This window comes from Carcharodon carcharias, chromosome 6 (genome assembly GCF_017639515.1).
Source record: "Carcharodon carcharias isolate sCarCar2 chromosome 6, sCarCar2.pri, whole genome shotgun sequence".
Taxonomy (NCBI): Eukaryota; Metazoa; Chordata; class Chondrichthyes; order Lamniformes; family Lamnidae; genus Carcharodon; species Carcharodon carcharias.
The window spans coordinates 32,280,141-32,295,969 of record NC_054472.1 but is presented as its reverse complement, the minus strand read 5'-3'; the positions used below and the strand labels follow the sequence as shown (position 1 = coordinate 32,295,969).

Sequence of the window (15,829 nt, the reverse complement as noted above, 5' to 3'; positions counted from 1 at the left end):
GTGAACCTCCCCTTCTCATCTCCCTGTGTCAAACTGTGTAATTCCCGGCTCTCATGCCCGTGTCAAACAGTGAAACACCCACTCTCATCTCCCTGTGTCAAACTGTGTAATTCCCGGCTCTCATGCCCGTGTCAAACAGTGAAACACCCACTCTCATCTCCCTGTGTCAAATGGTGAAACACCCACTTTTATCTCCCTGTGTCAAACTGTGAAACTCCCACTCTCATCTACCACTGTCAAACTGTGAAATTCCTAGTCTCATCTCCCTGTATCAAAGTGTGAATCTCCCTCTCATCTTCCTGCATCAATTTGTGAAACTCCCACTCTCATCTCCCCTGTGTCAAACTGTGAAACTCCCACTCTCATATTACTTTTTCAAACTGTGAAACTCCCACTCTCATCTATCACTGTCAAATTGTGAAACTCCTAGTCTCATCTCCCTTTGTCAAACTGTGAGACTCCTGCCTGTCATCTCCCTGTGTCATACTGTGAAATTCCCGGCTCTCATCCCCCTGTGTCAAACAGTGAAACACCCACTCTCATCTATCTGTGTCAAAATGTGAAACTCCCACTCTCCTCTCCCTGTGTCAAACTGTGGACCTCCCCTTCTCATCTCCCTGTGTCAAACTGTGAAATTCCCAGCTCTCATCCCCCTGTGTCAAACAGTGAAACACCCACTCTCATCTCCCTGTGTCAAACGGTGAAACTCCCATTCTCATCGACCACTGTCAAACTGTGAATCTCCTAGTCTCATCTCCCTGTTTCAAACATTGAAGCTCCCTCTCATCTCCCTGTGTCAACCTGTGAATCTCCCACTCTCATCTCCCTGTGTCAAACTGTGAAACTGGTACTCTCAACTCCCTGCGTGAAATTGTGAAACTCCCACTCTCATCTCCCCTGTGTCAAACGGGGAAACGACCACACTTATCTCGGTGTGTCAACGTGCGAAACTCCCACTCTCATCTCTATGTGGCAAGCTATAAAAGTCCCAATCACATCTCCCTGTGTCAAACTGTACAATTCCCTGCTCTCATCTCCCTATGTCAAACTGTGAAACTCCCAGGTCTCATCTCCCTGTGTCAAACTGTGAAACTCGCACTCTCATCTCCCTGTGTCAAACTGTGAGAATCCCACTCTCATCTCCCTGTATCACATGTGTGAAACTCTCACTCTCATCTCCCTGTGCCAAACTGTGAAACTCCCACCCTCATCTCAGAGTGTCAAACTGTGAAATTCCCGGCTTTCATCTCCCTGTGTCAAACAGTAAAACACCCACTCTCATCTCCCTGTGTCAAACGGTGAAATTCCCACTTTTATCTCCCTGTGTCAAACTGTGAAACTCGCACTTCCATCTAGCAGAGTCAAACTGTGAAACTCCTAGTCTCATCTCCCTGTATCCAACTGTGAAAATCCCTCTCATCTTCCTGTGTCAAACTGTGAAACTCGCACTATCCTCTCCCTGTGTCAAATGTGAACCACCCCTTCTCATCTCCCTGTGTCAAAATGTGAAATTCCCGGCTCTCATCTCCCTGTGTCAAACAGTGAAACACCCACTCTCATCTCCCTGTGTCAAACAGTGAAACCCCCACTTTTATCTCCCTGTGTCAAACTGTGAAACTCCCACTCTCATCTCCCTGTGTCAAACAGTGAAACCCCCACTTTTATCTCCCTGTGTCAAACTGTGAACCTCCCCTTCTCATCTCCCTGTGTCAAACTGTGAAATTCCCAGCTCTCATCCCCCTGTGTCAAACAGTGAAACACCCACTCTCATCTCCCTGTTTCAAACGGTGAAACACCCACTTTTATCTCCCTGTGTCAAACTGTGAAACTCCCACTCTCATTTATCACTGTCATACTGTGAAACTCCTAGTCTCATCTCCCTGTGTCACACTGTGAGACTCCTGTTTGTCCTCTCCCTGATTCAAAATGTGAAATTCCCGGCTCTCATCTCCCTGTGTCAGACAGTGAAACACCCACTCTCATCTCCCTGTGTCAAACGGTGAAACCCCCAATTTTATCTCCCTGTGTCAAACTGTGAAACTCCCACTCTCATCTAGCAGTGTCAATCTGTGAAACTCCTAGTCTCATCTCCCTGTATCAAACTATGAAGCTCCCTCTCATCTTCCTGTGTCAAACTGTGAAACTCCCACTCTCATCTCCCTGTGTCAAACGGTGAAACTCCCACTCTCATCTACCACTGTCAAACTGCGAAACTCCTAGTCTCATCTCCCTGTGTCAACCTGTGAGACTCCTGGCTGTCATCTCCCTGATTCAAAATTGAAATTCCCGGCTCTCATCTGCCTGTGTCAAACAGTGAAACACCCACTCTCATCTCCCTGTGTCAAACGGTGAAACCCCCACTTTTATCTCCCTGTGTCAAGCTGTGAAACTCCCACTCTCATCTCCCTGTGTCAAACAGTGAAACCCCCACTTTTATCTCCCTGTGTAAAACTGTGAAACTACCACTCTCATCTAGCAGTGTCAAACTGTGAAACTCCTTGTCTCATCTCCCTGTATCAAACTATGAAGCTCCCTCTCATCTTCCTGTGTCAAACTGTGCAACTCCCAGTCTCATCTCCCTGTGTCAAACTGTGAAATTCCCGGCTATCATCCCCCTGTGTCAAACAGTGAAACACCCATTCTCATCTCCCAATGTGAAACGGTGAAACTCCCACTCTCATCGACCACTGTCAAACTGTGAAACCCGTAGGCTCATCTCCCTGTTTCAAACAGTGAAGCTCCCTCTCATCTCCCTGTGTCATCCTGTGAAACTCCCACTCTCATCTCCCTGTGTCAAACTGTGAAACTGGTACTCTCAACTCCCTGCATCAAATTGTGAAACTCCCACTCTCTTCTCCCCTGTGTCTTACTGGGAAACTCCCACTCTCATATTTCTTTGTCAAACTGGGAAACGACCACTATTATCTCGCTGTGTCAACGTGTGAAACTCCCACTCTCATCTCCATGTGGCAAACTATAAAAGCCCAAATCACATCTCCCTATGTCAAACTGTGCAATTCCCTGCTCTCATCTCCCTATGTCAAACTGTGAAACTCCCCGCTCTCATCTCCCTTTGTCAAACTGTGAAACTCCCACACTCATCTCCCTGTTTCAAACTGTGAGAATCCCACTCTCATCTCCCTGTATCACATGTGTGAAACTCCCACTCACATCTCCCTGTGCCAAACTGTGAAACTCCCACTCTCATCTCACAGTGTCAAACTGTGAAATTCCCGGCTCTAATGCCCCTGTGTCAAACAGTGAAACAACCACTCTCATCTTCCTGTTGCAAAATGTGAAACTCCCACTCTCCTCTCCCTGTGTCAAACTGTGAACCTCCCCGTCTCATCTACCTGTGTCAAACTGTGTAATTCCCGGCTCTCATGCCCGTGTCAAACAGTGAAACACCCACTCTCATCTCCCTGTGTCAAACTGTGTAATTCCCGGCTCTCATGCCCGTGTCAAACAGTGAAACACCCACTCTCATCTCCCTGTGTCAAATGGTGAAACACCCACTTTTATCTCCCTGTGTCAAACTGTGAAACTCCCACTCTCATCTACCACTGTCAAACTGTGAAATTCCTAGTCTCATCTCCCTGTATCAAAGTGTGAATCTCCCTCTCATCTTCCTGCATCAATTTGTGAAACTCCCACTCTCATCTCCCCTGTGTCAAACTGTGAAACTCCCACTCTCATATTACTTTTTCAAACTGTGAAACTCCCACTTTCATCTATCACTGTCAAATTGTGAAACTCCTAGTCTCATCTCCCTTTGTCAAACTGTGAGACTCCTGCCTGTCATCTCCCTGTGTCATACTGTGAAATTCCCGGCTCTCATCCCCCTGTGTCAAACAGTGAAACACCCACTCTCATCTATCTGTGTCAAAATGTGAAACTCCCACTCTCCTTTCCCTGTGTCAAACTGTGAACCTCCCCTTCTCATCTCCCTGTGTCAAACTGTGAAATTCCCAGCTCTCATCCCCCTGTGTCAAACAGTGAAACACCCACTCTCATCTCCCTGTGTCAAACGGTGAAACTCCCATTCTCATCGACCACTGTCAAACTGTGAATCTCCTAGTCTCATCTCCCTGTTTCAAACATTGAAGCTCCCTCTCATCTCCCTGTGTCAACCTGTGAATCTCCCACTCTCATCTCCCTGTGTCAAACTGTGAAACTGGTACTCTCAACTCCCTGCGTGAAATTGTGAAACTCCCACTCTCATCTCCCCTGTGTCAAACGGGGAAACGACCACACTTATCTCGGTGTGTCAACGTGCGAAACTCCCACTCTCATCTCTATGTGGCAAGCTATAAAAGTCCCAATCACATCTCCCTGTGTCAAACTGTACAATTCCCTGCTCTCATCTCCCTATGTCAAACTGTGAAACTCCCAGGTCTCATCTCCCTGTGCCAAACTGTGAAACTCGCACTCTCATCTCCCTGTGTCAAACTGTGAGAATCCCACTCTCATCTCCCTGTATCACATGTGTGAAACTCTCACTCTCATCTCCCTGTGCCAAACTGTGAAACTCCCACCCTCATCTCAGAGTGTCAAACTGTGAAATTCCCGGCTTTCATCTCCCTGTGTCAAACAGTAAAACACCCACTCTCATCTCCCTGTGTCAAACGGTGAAATTCCCACTTTTATCTCCCTGTGTCAAACTGTGAAACTCGCACTTCCATCTAGCAGAGTCAAACTGTGAAACTCCTAGTCTCATCTCCCTGTATCCAACTGTGAAGCTCCCTCTCATCTTCCTGTGTCAAACTGTGAAACTCGCACTATCCTCTCCCTGTGTCAAATGTGAACCACCCCTTCTCATCTCCCTGTGTCAAAATGTGAAATTCCCGGCTCTCATCTCCCTGTGTCAAACAGTGAAACACCCACTCTCATCTCCCTGTGTCAAACAGTGAAACCCCCACTTTTATCTCCCTGTGTCAAACTGTGAAACTCCCACTCTCATCTCCCTGTGTCAAACAGTGAAACCCCCACTTTTATCTCCCTGTGTCAAACTGTGAACCTCCCCTTCTCATCTCCCTGTGTCAAACTGTGAAATTCCCAGCTCTCATCCCCCTGTGTCAAACAGTGAAACACCCACTCTCATCTCCCTGTTTCAAACGGTGAAACACCCACTTTTATCTCCCTGTGTCAAACTGTGAAACTTCCACTCTCATCTACCACTGTCAGACTGTGAAACTCCTAGTCTCATCTCCCTGTATCAAAGTGTGAGTCTCCCTCTCATCTTCCTGTGTCAAACTGTGAAACTCCCACTCTCATCTCCATTGTATCGAACTGTGAAATTGGTACGCTTAACTCCCTGCATCAATTTGTGAAACTCCCACTCTCATCTCCCCTGTGTCTAACTGGGAAACTCTCACTCTCATATTTCTTTGTCAAACTGTGAAACTCCCACTCTCATTTATCACTGTCAAACTGTGAAACTCCTAGTCTCATCTCCCTGTGTCAAACTGTGAGACTCCTGTTTGACATCTCCCTGATTCAAAATGTGAAATTCCTGGCTCTCATCTCCCTGTGTCAAACAGTGAAACACCCACTCTCATCTCCCTGTGTCAAACGGTGAAACCCCCACTTTTATCTCCCTGTGTCAAACTGTGAAACTCCCACTCTCATCTAGCAGTGTCAATCTGTGAAACTCCTAGTCTCATCTCCCTGTATTAAACTATGAAGCTCCCTCTCATCTTCCTGTGTCAAACTGTGAAACTCCCACTCTCATCTCCCTGTGTCAAACGGTGAAACTCCCACTCTCATCGACCACTGTCAAACTGCGAAACTCCTAGTCTCATCTCCCTGTGTCAAACTGTGAGACTCCTGGCTGTTAGCTCCCTGATTCAAAATGTGAAATTCCTGGCTCTCATCTGCCTGTGTCAAACAGTGAAACACCCACTCTCATCTCCCTGTGTCAAACAGTGAAACCCCCACTTTTATCTCCCTGTGTCAAACTGGGAAACTCCCACTCTCATCTCCCTGTGTCAAACAGTGAAACCCCCACTTTTATCTCCCTGTGTCAAACTGTGAAAACTGTGAAAATACCACTCTCATCTAGCAGTGTCCCATCTCCCTGTAGCAAACTATGAAGATCCCTCTCATCTTCCTGTGTCAAACTGTGCAACTCCCACCCTCATCTCCCTGTGTCAAACTGTGAAATTCCCGGCTATCATCCCCCTGCGTCAAACAGTGAAACACCCACTCTCATCTCCCAATGTGAAACGGTGAAACTCCCATTCTCATCGACCACTGTCAAACTGTGAAACCCCTAGTCTCATCTCCCTGTTTCAAACAGTGAAGCTCCCTCTCATCTCCCTGTGTCATCCTGTGAAACGCCCACTCTCATCTCCCTGTGTCAAACTGTGAAACTGGTACTCTCAACTCCCTGCTTCATATTGTGAAACTCCCACTCTCATCTCCCCTGTGTCAAACTGGGAAACGACCAGTCTTATCTCGCTGTGTCAACGTGTGAAACTCCCACTCTCATTTCCATGTGGCAAACTATAAAAGCCCCAATCACATCTCCCTGTGTCAAACTGTGCAATTCCCAGCTCTCATCTCCCTATGTCAAACTGTGAAACTCCCCGCTCTCATCTCCCTTTGTCAAACTGTGAAACTCCCACACTCATCTCCCTGTTTCAAACTGTGAGAATCCCACTCTCATCTCCCTGTATCACATGTGTGAAACTCCAACTCACATCTCCCTGTGCCAAACTGTGAAACTCCCACTCTCATCTCACAGTGTCAAACTGTGAAATTCCCGGCTCTCATCCCCCTGTGTCAAACAGTGAAACAACCACTCTCATCTTCCTGTTGCAAAATGTGAAACTCCGCCTCTCCTCTCCCTGTGTCAAACTGTGAACCTCCCCTTCTCATCTCCCTGTGTCAAACTGTGAAATTCCCGGCTCTCATCCCCGTGTCAAACAGTGAAACACCCACTCTCATCTCCCTGTGTCAAATGGTGAAACACCTACTTTTATCTCCCTGTGTCAAACTGTGAAACTCCCACTCTCATCTACCACTGTCAAACTGTGAAACTCCTAGTCTCATCTCCCTGTATCAAAGTGTGAATCTCCCTCTCATCTTCCTGTGTCAAACTGTGAAACTCCCACTCTCATCTCCCCTGTGTCAAACTGCGAAACTCCCCCTCTCATATTACTTTTTCAAACTGTGAAACTCCCACTCTCATCTATCACTGTCAAATTGTGAAACTCCAAGTCTCATCTCCCTTTGTCAAACTGTGAGACTCCTGGCTGCCATCTCCCTGTGTCAAAATGTGAAAGTCCCGTCTCTCATCCCCCTGTGTCAAACAGTGAAACACCCACTCTCATCTCCCTGTTTCAAACGGTGAAACACCCACTTTTATCTCCCTGTGTCAAACTGTGAAACTTCCACTCTCATCTACCACTGTCAAACTGTGAAACTCCTAGAATCATCTCCCTGTATCAAAGTGTGAATCTCCCTCTCATCTTCCTGTGTCAATCTGTGAAACTCCCACTCTCATCTCCCTTGTGTCGAACTGTGAAACTGGTACTCTTAACTCACTGCATCAATTTGTGAAACTCCCACTCTCATCTCCCCTGTGTCTTACTGGGAAACTCCCACTCTCATATTTCTTTGTCAAACTGTGAAACTCCCACTCTCATCTATCACTGTCAAACTGTGAAACTCCTAGTCTCATCTCCCTGTGTCAAACTGTGAGACTCCTGGCTGTCATCTCCCTGATTCAAAATGTGAAATTCCCAGCTCTCATCTCCCTGTGTCAAACAGTGAAACACCCACTCTCATCTCCCTGTGTCAAACGGTGAAACCCCCACTTTTAACTCCCTGTGTCAAACTGTGAAACTCCCACTCTCATCTAGCAGTGTCAATCTGTGAAACTCCTAGTCTCATCTCCCTGTATCAAACTATGAAGCTCCCTCTCATTTTCCTGAGTCAAACTGTGAAACTCCCACACTCATCTCCCTGTGTCAAACTGTGAAATTCCCGGCTCTCATCCCCCTGTGTCAAACAGTGAAACACCCACTCTCATCTATCTGTGTCAAAATGTGAAACTCCCACTCTCCTCTCCCTGTGTCAAACTGTGAACCTCCCCTTCTCATCTCCCTGTGTCAAACTGTGAAATTCCCAGCTCTCATCCCCCTGTGTCAAACAGTGAAAAACCCACTCTCATCTCCCTGTTTCAAACGGTGAAACACCCACTTTTATCTCCCTGTGTCAAACTGTGAAACTTCCACTCTCATCTACCACTGTCAAACTGTGAAACTCCTAGAATCATCTCCCTGTATCAAAGTGTGAATCTCCCTCTCATCTTCCTGTGTCAAACTGTGAAACTCCCACTCTCATCTCCCTTGTGTCGAACTGTGAAACTGGTACTCTTAACTCCCTGCATCAATTTGTGAAACTCCCACTCTCATCTCCCCTGTGTCTTACTGGGAAACTCCCACTCTCATATTTCTTTGTCAAACTGTGAAACTCCCACTCTCATCTATCACTGTCAAACTGTGAAACTCCTAGTCTCATCTCCCTGTGTCAAACTGTGAGACTCCTGGCTGTCATCTCCCTGATTCAAAATGTGAAATTCCCAGCTCTCATCTCCCTGTGTCAAACAGTGAAACACCCACTCTCATCTCCCTGTGTCAAACGGTGAAACCCCCACTTTTAACTCCCTGTGTCAAACTGTGAAACTCCCACTCTCATCTAGCAGTGTCAATCTGTGAAACTCCTAGTCTCATCTCCCTGTATCAAACTATGAAGCTCCCTCTCATTTTCCTTAGTCAAACTGTGAAACTCCCACACTCATCTCCCTGTGTCAAACTGTGAAATTCCCGGCTGTCATCCCCCTGTGTCAAACAGTGAAACACCCACTCTCATCTCCCTGTGTCAAACTGTGAAACTGGTACTCTCAACTCCCTGCGTCAAATTGTGAAACTCCCACTCTCATCTACCCTGTGTCAAACTGCGAAACGACCACTCTTATCTCGCTGCGTCAACGTGTTAAACTCCCACTCTCATCTCTATGTGGCAAACTATAAAAGTCCCAATCACATCTCCCTGTGTCAAACTGTGCAATTCCCTGCTCTCATCTCCCTATGTCAAACTGTGAAACTCCCAGCTCTCATCTCCCTTTGTCAAACTGTGAAACTCGCACTCTCATCTCCCTGTGTCAAACTGTGAGAATCCCACTCTCATCTCCCTGTATCACATGTGTGAAACTCTCACTCTCATCTCCCTGTGACAAACTGTGAAACTCCCACTCTCATCTCACAGTGTCAAACTGTGAAATTCCCGGCTTTCATCTCCCTGTGTCAAACAGTAAAACACCCACTCTCATCTCCCTGTGTCAAACGGTGAAATTTCCACTTTTATCTTCCTGTGTCAAACTGTGAAACTCGCACTATCCTCTCCCTGTGTCAAACTATGAACCACCCCTTCTCATCTCCCTGTGTCAAACTGTGAAATTCCCGGCTCTCATCCCCCTGTGTCAAACACTGAAACACCCACTCTCATCTTCTTGTGTCAAAATGTGAAACTCCCACTATCCTCTCCCTGTGTCAAACTGTGAACCTCCCCTTCTCATCTTCCTGTGTCAAACTGTGAAATTCCCGGCTCTCATCCCCCTGTGTCAAACAGTGAAACACCCACTCTCATCTCCCTGTGTCAAACGGTGAAACTCCGACTTTTATCTCCCTGTGTCAAACTGTGAAACTCCCACTCTCATCTACCACTGTCAAACTGTGAAACTCCTATTCTCATCTCCCTGTATCAAAGTGTGAATCTCCCTCTCATCTTCCTTGTGTCAAACTGTGAAACTGGTACTCTTAATTCCCTGCATCAATTTGTGAAACTCCCACTCTCATCTCCCCTGTATCAAACTGTGAAACTCCCACTCTCATATTACTTTGTCAAACTGTGAAACTCCCACACTCATCTATCACTGTCAAATTGTGAAACTCCTAGTCTCATCTCCCTGTGTCAAACTGTGAGACTCCTGGCTGTCATCTCCCTGATTCAAAATGTGAAATTCCCGGCTCTCATCTCCCTGTGTCAAACAGTGAAACACCCACTCTCATCTCCCTGTGCCAAACGGTGAAACCCCAACTTTTATCTCCCTGTGTCAAACTGTGAAACTCCCACTCTCATCTCCCTGTGTCAAACAGTGAAACCCCCACTTTTATCTCCCTGTGTCAAACTGTGAACCTCCCCTTCTCATCTCCCTGTGTCAAACAGTGAAACACCCACTCTTATCTCCCTGTTTCAAATGGTGAAACACCCACTTTTATCTCCCTGTGTCAAACTGTGAAACTTCCACTCTCATCTACCACTGTCAAACTGTGAAACTCCTAGTCTCATCTCCCTGTATCAAAGTATGAGTCACACTCTCATGTTCCTGTGTCAAACTGTGAAACTCCCCCTCTCATCTCCATTGTGTCGAACTATGAAACTGGTACGCTTAACTCCCTGCATCAATTTGTGAAACTCCCACTCTTATCTCCCCTGTGTCTAAATGGGAAACTCCCACTCTCATATTTCTTTGTCAAACTGTGAAACTCCCACTCTCATTTATCACTGTCAAACTGTGAAACTCCTAGTCTCATCTCCCTGTGTCAAACTGTGAGACTCCTGTTTGTCATCTCCCTGATTCAAAATGTGAAATTCCCGGCACTCATCTCCCTGTGTCAAACAGTGAAACACCCACTCTCATCTCCCTGTGTCAAACGGTGAAACCCCCACTTTTATCTCCCTGTTTCAAACTGTGAAACTCCCACTCTCATCCAACAGTGTCAATCTGTGAAACTCCTAGTCTCATCTCCCTGTATCAAACTATGAAGCTCCCTCTCATCTTCCTGTGTCAAACTGTGAAACTCCCACTCTCATCTCCCTGTGTCAAACTGTGAGACTCCTGTTTGTCATCTCCCTGATTCAAAATATGAATTTCCCGGCTCCCATCTGCCCGTGTCAAACAGTGAAACACCCACTCTCATCTCCCTGTGTCAAACGGTGAAACCCCCACTTTTATCTCCCTGTGTCAAACTGTGAAACTCCCACTCTCATCTCCCTGTGTCAAACAGTGAAACACCCACTTTTATCTCCCTGTGTCAAACTGTGAAACTACCACTCTCATCTAGCAGTGTCAAACTGTGAAACTCCTTGTCTCATCTCCCTGTATCAAACTATGAAGCTCCCTCTCATCTTCCTGTGTCAAACTGTGCAACTCCCACTCTCATCTCCCTGTGTCAAACTGTGAAATTCCCGGGTATCATCCCCCTGTGTCAAACAGTGAAACACCCATTCTCATCTCCCAATGTGAAACGGTGAAACTCCCACTCTCATCGACCACTGTCAAACTGTGAAACCCCTAGTCTCATCTCCCTGTTTCAAACAGTGTAGCTCCCTCTCATCTCCCTGTGTCATCCTGTGAAACTCCCACCCTCATCTCCCTGTGTCAAACTGTGAAACTGGTACTCTCAACTCCCTGCGTCAAATTGTGAAACTCCCACTCTCATCTCCCCTGTGTCAAACTGGGAAACGACAACTCTTATCTCGCTGTGTCAACATGTGAAACTCCCACTCTCATCTCCATGTGGCAAACTATAAAAGCCCCAATCACATCTCCCTGTGTCAAACTGTGCAATTCCCTGCTCTCATCTCCCTATGTCAAACTGTGAAACTCCCCGCTCTCATCTCCCTTTGTCAAACTGTGAAACTCCCACACTCATCTCCCTGTTTCAAACTGTGAGAATCCCACTCTCATCTCCCTGTATCACATGTGTGAAACTCCCACTCACATCTCCCTGTGCCAAACTGTGAAACTCCCACTCTCATCTCACAGTGTCAAACTGTGAACCTCCCCTTCTCATCAACTGTGAGACTCCTGGCTGTCATCTCCCTATGTCAAACTGTGAAATTCCCGGCTCTCATCCCCCTGTGTCAAACAGTGAAACACCCACTCTCATCTTCCTGTGTCAAACTGTGAACCTCCCCTTCTCATCTCCCTGTGTCAAACTGTGAAATTCCCAGCTCTCATCCCCCTGTGTCAAACAGTGAAACACCCACTCTCATCTCGCTGTTTCAAACGGTGAAACACCCACTTTTATCTCCCTGTGTCAAACTGTGAAACTTCCACTCTCATCTACCACTGTCAAACTGTGAAACTCCTAGTCTCATCTCCCTGTATCAAAGTGTGAATCTCCCTCTCATCTTCCTGTGTCAAACTGTGAAATTCCCAGCTCTCATCTCCCTTGTGTCAAGCTGTGAAACTGGTACTCTTAATTCCCTGCATCAATTTGTGAAACTCCCACTCTCTTCTCCCCTGTATCAAACTGTGAAACTCCCACTCTCATATTACTTTGTCAAACTGTGAAACTCCCACTCTCATCTATCACTGTCAAATTGTGAAACTCCTAGTCTCATCTCCCTGTGTCAAACTGTGAGAATCCTGGCTGTCATCTCCCTGATTCAAAATGTGAAATTCCCGGCTCTCATCTCCCTGTGTCAAACAGTGAAACACCCACTCTCATCTCCCTGTGCCAAACGGTGAAACCCCCACTTTTATCTCCCTGTGTCAAACTGTGAAACTCCCACTCTCATCTCCCTGTTTCACACTGTGAAACTCCCACTCTCATCTAGCAGTTTCAAACTGTGAAACTCCTTGTCTCATCTCCCTGTATCAAACTATGAAGCTCCCTATCATCTTCCTGTGTCAAACTGTGCAACTCCCACTCTCATCTCCCTATGTCAAACTGTGAAACTCCCACTCTCATCTCACAGTGTCAAACTGTGAAATTCCCGGCTCTCATCCCCCTGTGTCAAACAGTGAAACAACCACTCTCATCTTCCTGTTGCAAAATGTGAAACTCCCAAACTCCTCTCCCTGTGTCAAACTGTGAACCTCCCCTCCTCATCTCCCTGTGTCAAATTGTGAAATTCCCGGCTCTCATCCCCCTGTGTCAAACAGTGAAACACCCACTCTCATCTCCCTGTGTCAAACAGTAAAACACCCACTTTTATCTCCCTGTGTCAAACTGTGAAACTCCCACTCTCATCTACCACTTTCAAACTGTGAAACTCCTAGTCTCATCTCCCTTTATCAAAGTGTGAATCTCCCTCTCATCTTCCTGTGTCAAACAGTAAAACACCCACTATCATCTCCCTTGTGTCAAACTGTGAAACTGGTACTCTTAACTCCCTGCATCAATTTGTGAAACTCCCACTCTCATCTCCCCTGTGTCAAACTGTGAAACTCCCACTCTCATATTTCTTTGTCAAACTGTGAAACTCCCACTCTCATCTATCACTGTCAAATTGTGAAACTCCTAGTCTCATCTCCCTGTGTCAAACTGTGAGACTCCTGGCTGTCATCTCCCTGTGTCAAACTGTGAAATTCCCGGCTCTCATCCCCCTGTGTCAAACAGTGAAACACCCACTCTCATCTCCCTGTGTCAAACGGTGAAACCTCCACTTTTATCTCCCTGTGTCAAACTGTGAAACTCCCACTCTCATCTAGCAGTGTCAAACTGTGAAACTCCTAGTCTCATCTCCCTGTATCAAACTATGAAGCTCCCTCTCATCTTCCTGTGTCAAACTGTGAAACTCCCACTCTCATCTCCCTGTGTCAAACAGTGAAATTCCCCGCTGTCATCCCCCTGTATCAAACAGTGAAACACCCACTCTCATCTCCCTGTGTCAAACGGTGAAACTCCCACTCTCATCGACCACTGTCAAACTGTGAAACTCCTAGTCTCATCTCTCTGTTTCAAACAGTGAAGCTCCCTCTCATTTCCCTGTGTCAACCTTTGAAACTCCCACTCTCATCTCCCTGTGTCAAACTGTGAAACTGGTACTCTCAACTCCCGGCGTCAAATTGTGAAACTCCCACTCTCATCTCCCCTGTGTCAAACTGGGAAACGACCACTCTTATCTCGCTGTGTCAACTTGTGAAATTCCCACTCTCATCTCTATGTGACAAACTATAAAAGTCCCAATCACATCTCCCTGTGTCAAACTGTGAAATTCCCTGCTCTCATCTCCCTATATCAAACTGTGAAACTCCCAGCTCTCATCTCCCTGTGTCAAATTGTGAAACTCCCACTCTCATCTCCCTGTGCCAAACTGTGAAACTCCCACTCTCATCTCACAGTGTCAAACTGTGAAATTCCCGGCTCTCACCTCCCTGTGTCAAACAGTGAAACACCCACTCTCATCTCCCAGTGTCAAAATGTGAGAATCCCACTCTCATCTCCCTGTATCACATGTGTGAAACTCCCACTCACATCTCCCTGTGCCAAACTGTGAAACTCAAACTCTCATCTCACAGTGTCAAAGTGTTAAACTCCTAGTCTCATCTCCCTGTATCTAACTGTGAAGCTCCCTCTCATCTTCCTGTATCAAACTGTGAAACTCCCACTATCCTCTCCCTGTGTCAAACTGTGAACCTGCCCTTCTCATCTCCCTGTGTCAAACTGTGAAATTCCCGGCTCTCATCCCCCTGTGTCAAACAGTGAAACACCCACTCTCATCTTCCTGTGTCAAAATGTGAAACTCCCACTCTCCTTTCCCTGTGTCAAACTGTGAACCTCGCAATGTCATCTAGCAGAGTCAAACTGTGAAACTCCTAGTCTCATCTCCCTGTATCTAACTTTGAAGCTCCCTCTCATCTCCCTGTGTCAAACTGTGAAATTCCCGGCACTCATCCCCCTGTGTCAAACAGTGAAACACCCACTCTCATCTCCCTGTGTCAAACGGTGAAACGCCCACTTTTATCTCCCTGTGTCAAACTGTGAAACTCCCACTCTCATCTCCCTTGTGTCAAACTGTGAAACTGGTACTCTTAACTCCCTGCATTAATTTGTGAAACTCCCACTCTCATCTCCCCTGTGTCAAACTGTGAAACTCCCACTCTCATATTACTTTGTCCAACTGTGAAACTCCCACTCTCATCTATCACTGTCAAATTGTGAAACTCCTAGTCTCAACTCCCTGTGTCAAACTGTGAGACTCCTGGCTGTCATCTCCCTGATTCAAAATGTGAAATTCGCGGCTCTCATCTCCCTGTGTCAAACTGTGAAACACCCGCTCTCATCTCCCTGTGTCAAACGTTGAAACCCCCACTTTTATCTCCCTGTGTCAAACTGTGAAACTCCCACTCTCATCTCCCTGTGTCACACAGTGAAACCCCCACTTTTATCTCCCTGTGTCAAACTGTGAAACTCCCACTCTCATCTAGCAGTGTCAAACTGTGAAACTCCTAGTCTCATCTCCCTGTATCAAACTATGAAGCTCCCTCTCATCTTCCTGTGTCAAACAGTGAAACACCCATTCTCATCTCCCTGTGTCAAACGGTGAAACTCCCACTCTCATTGACCACTGTCAAACTGTGAAAATAATAGTCTCATCTCCCTGTTTCAAACAGTGAAGCTCCCTCTAATCTCCCTGTGTCATCCTGTGAAACTCCCACTCTCATTTCTCTGTGTCAAACTGGGAAACGACCCTTCTTATCTCGCTGTGTCAACGTGTGAAACTCCCACTCTCATTTCCATGTGGCAAACTATAAAAGTCCCAATCACATCTCCCTGTGTCAAAAGGTGCAATTCCCTGCTCTCATCTCCCTATGTCAAACTGTGAAACTCCCAGCTCTCATCTCCCTTTGTCAAACTGTGAAACTTCCACTCTCATCTCCCTGTGTCAAACTGTGAGAATCCCACTCTCATCTCCCTGTATCACATGTGTGAAACTCCCACTCACATCTCCATGTGCCAAACTGTGAAACTCCCACTCTCATCTCACAGTGTCAAACTGTGAAATTCCCGGCTCTCATCTCCGTGTG

The 15,829-nt window shown here is 46.6% G+C and overlaps 1 protein-coding gene across 1 annotated transcript in view; it reads left to right on the top strand.

Annotated features, from left to right (window-relative positions):
• Window positions 1–15,829, top strand: part of neto1l (neuropilin (NRP) and tolloid (TLL)-like 1, like) — a 1,080,460-nt gene that overhangs the window by 220,264 nt on the left and 844,367 nt on the right. The gene's annotated exons all lie outside the window — the stretch shown is intronic.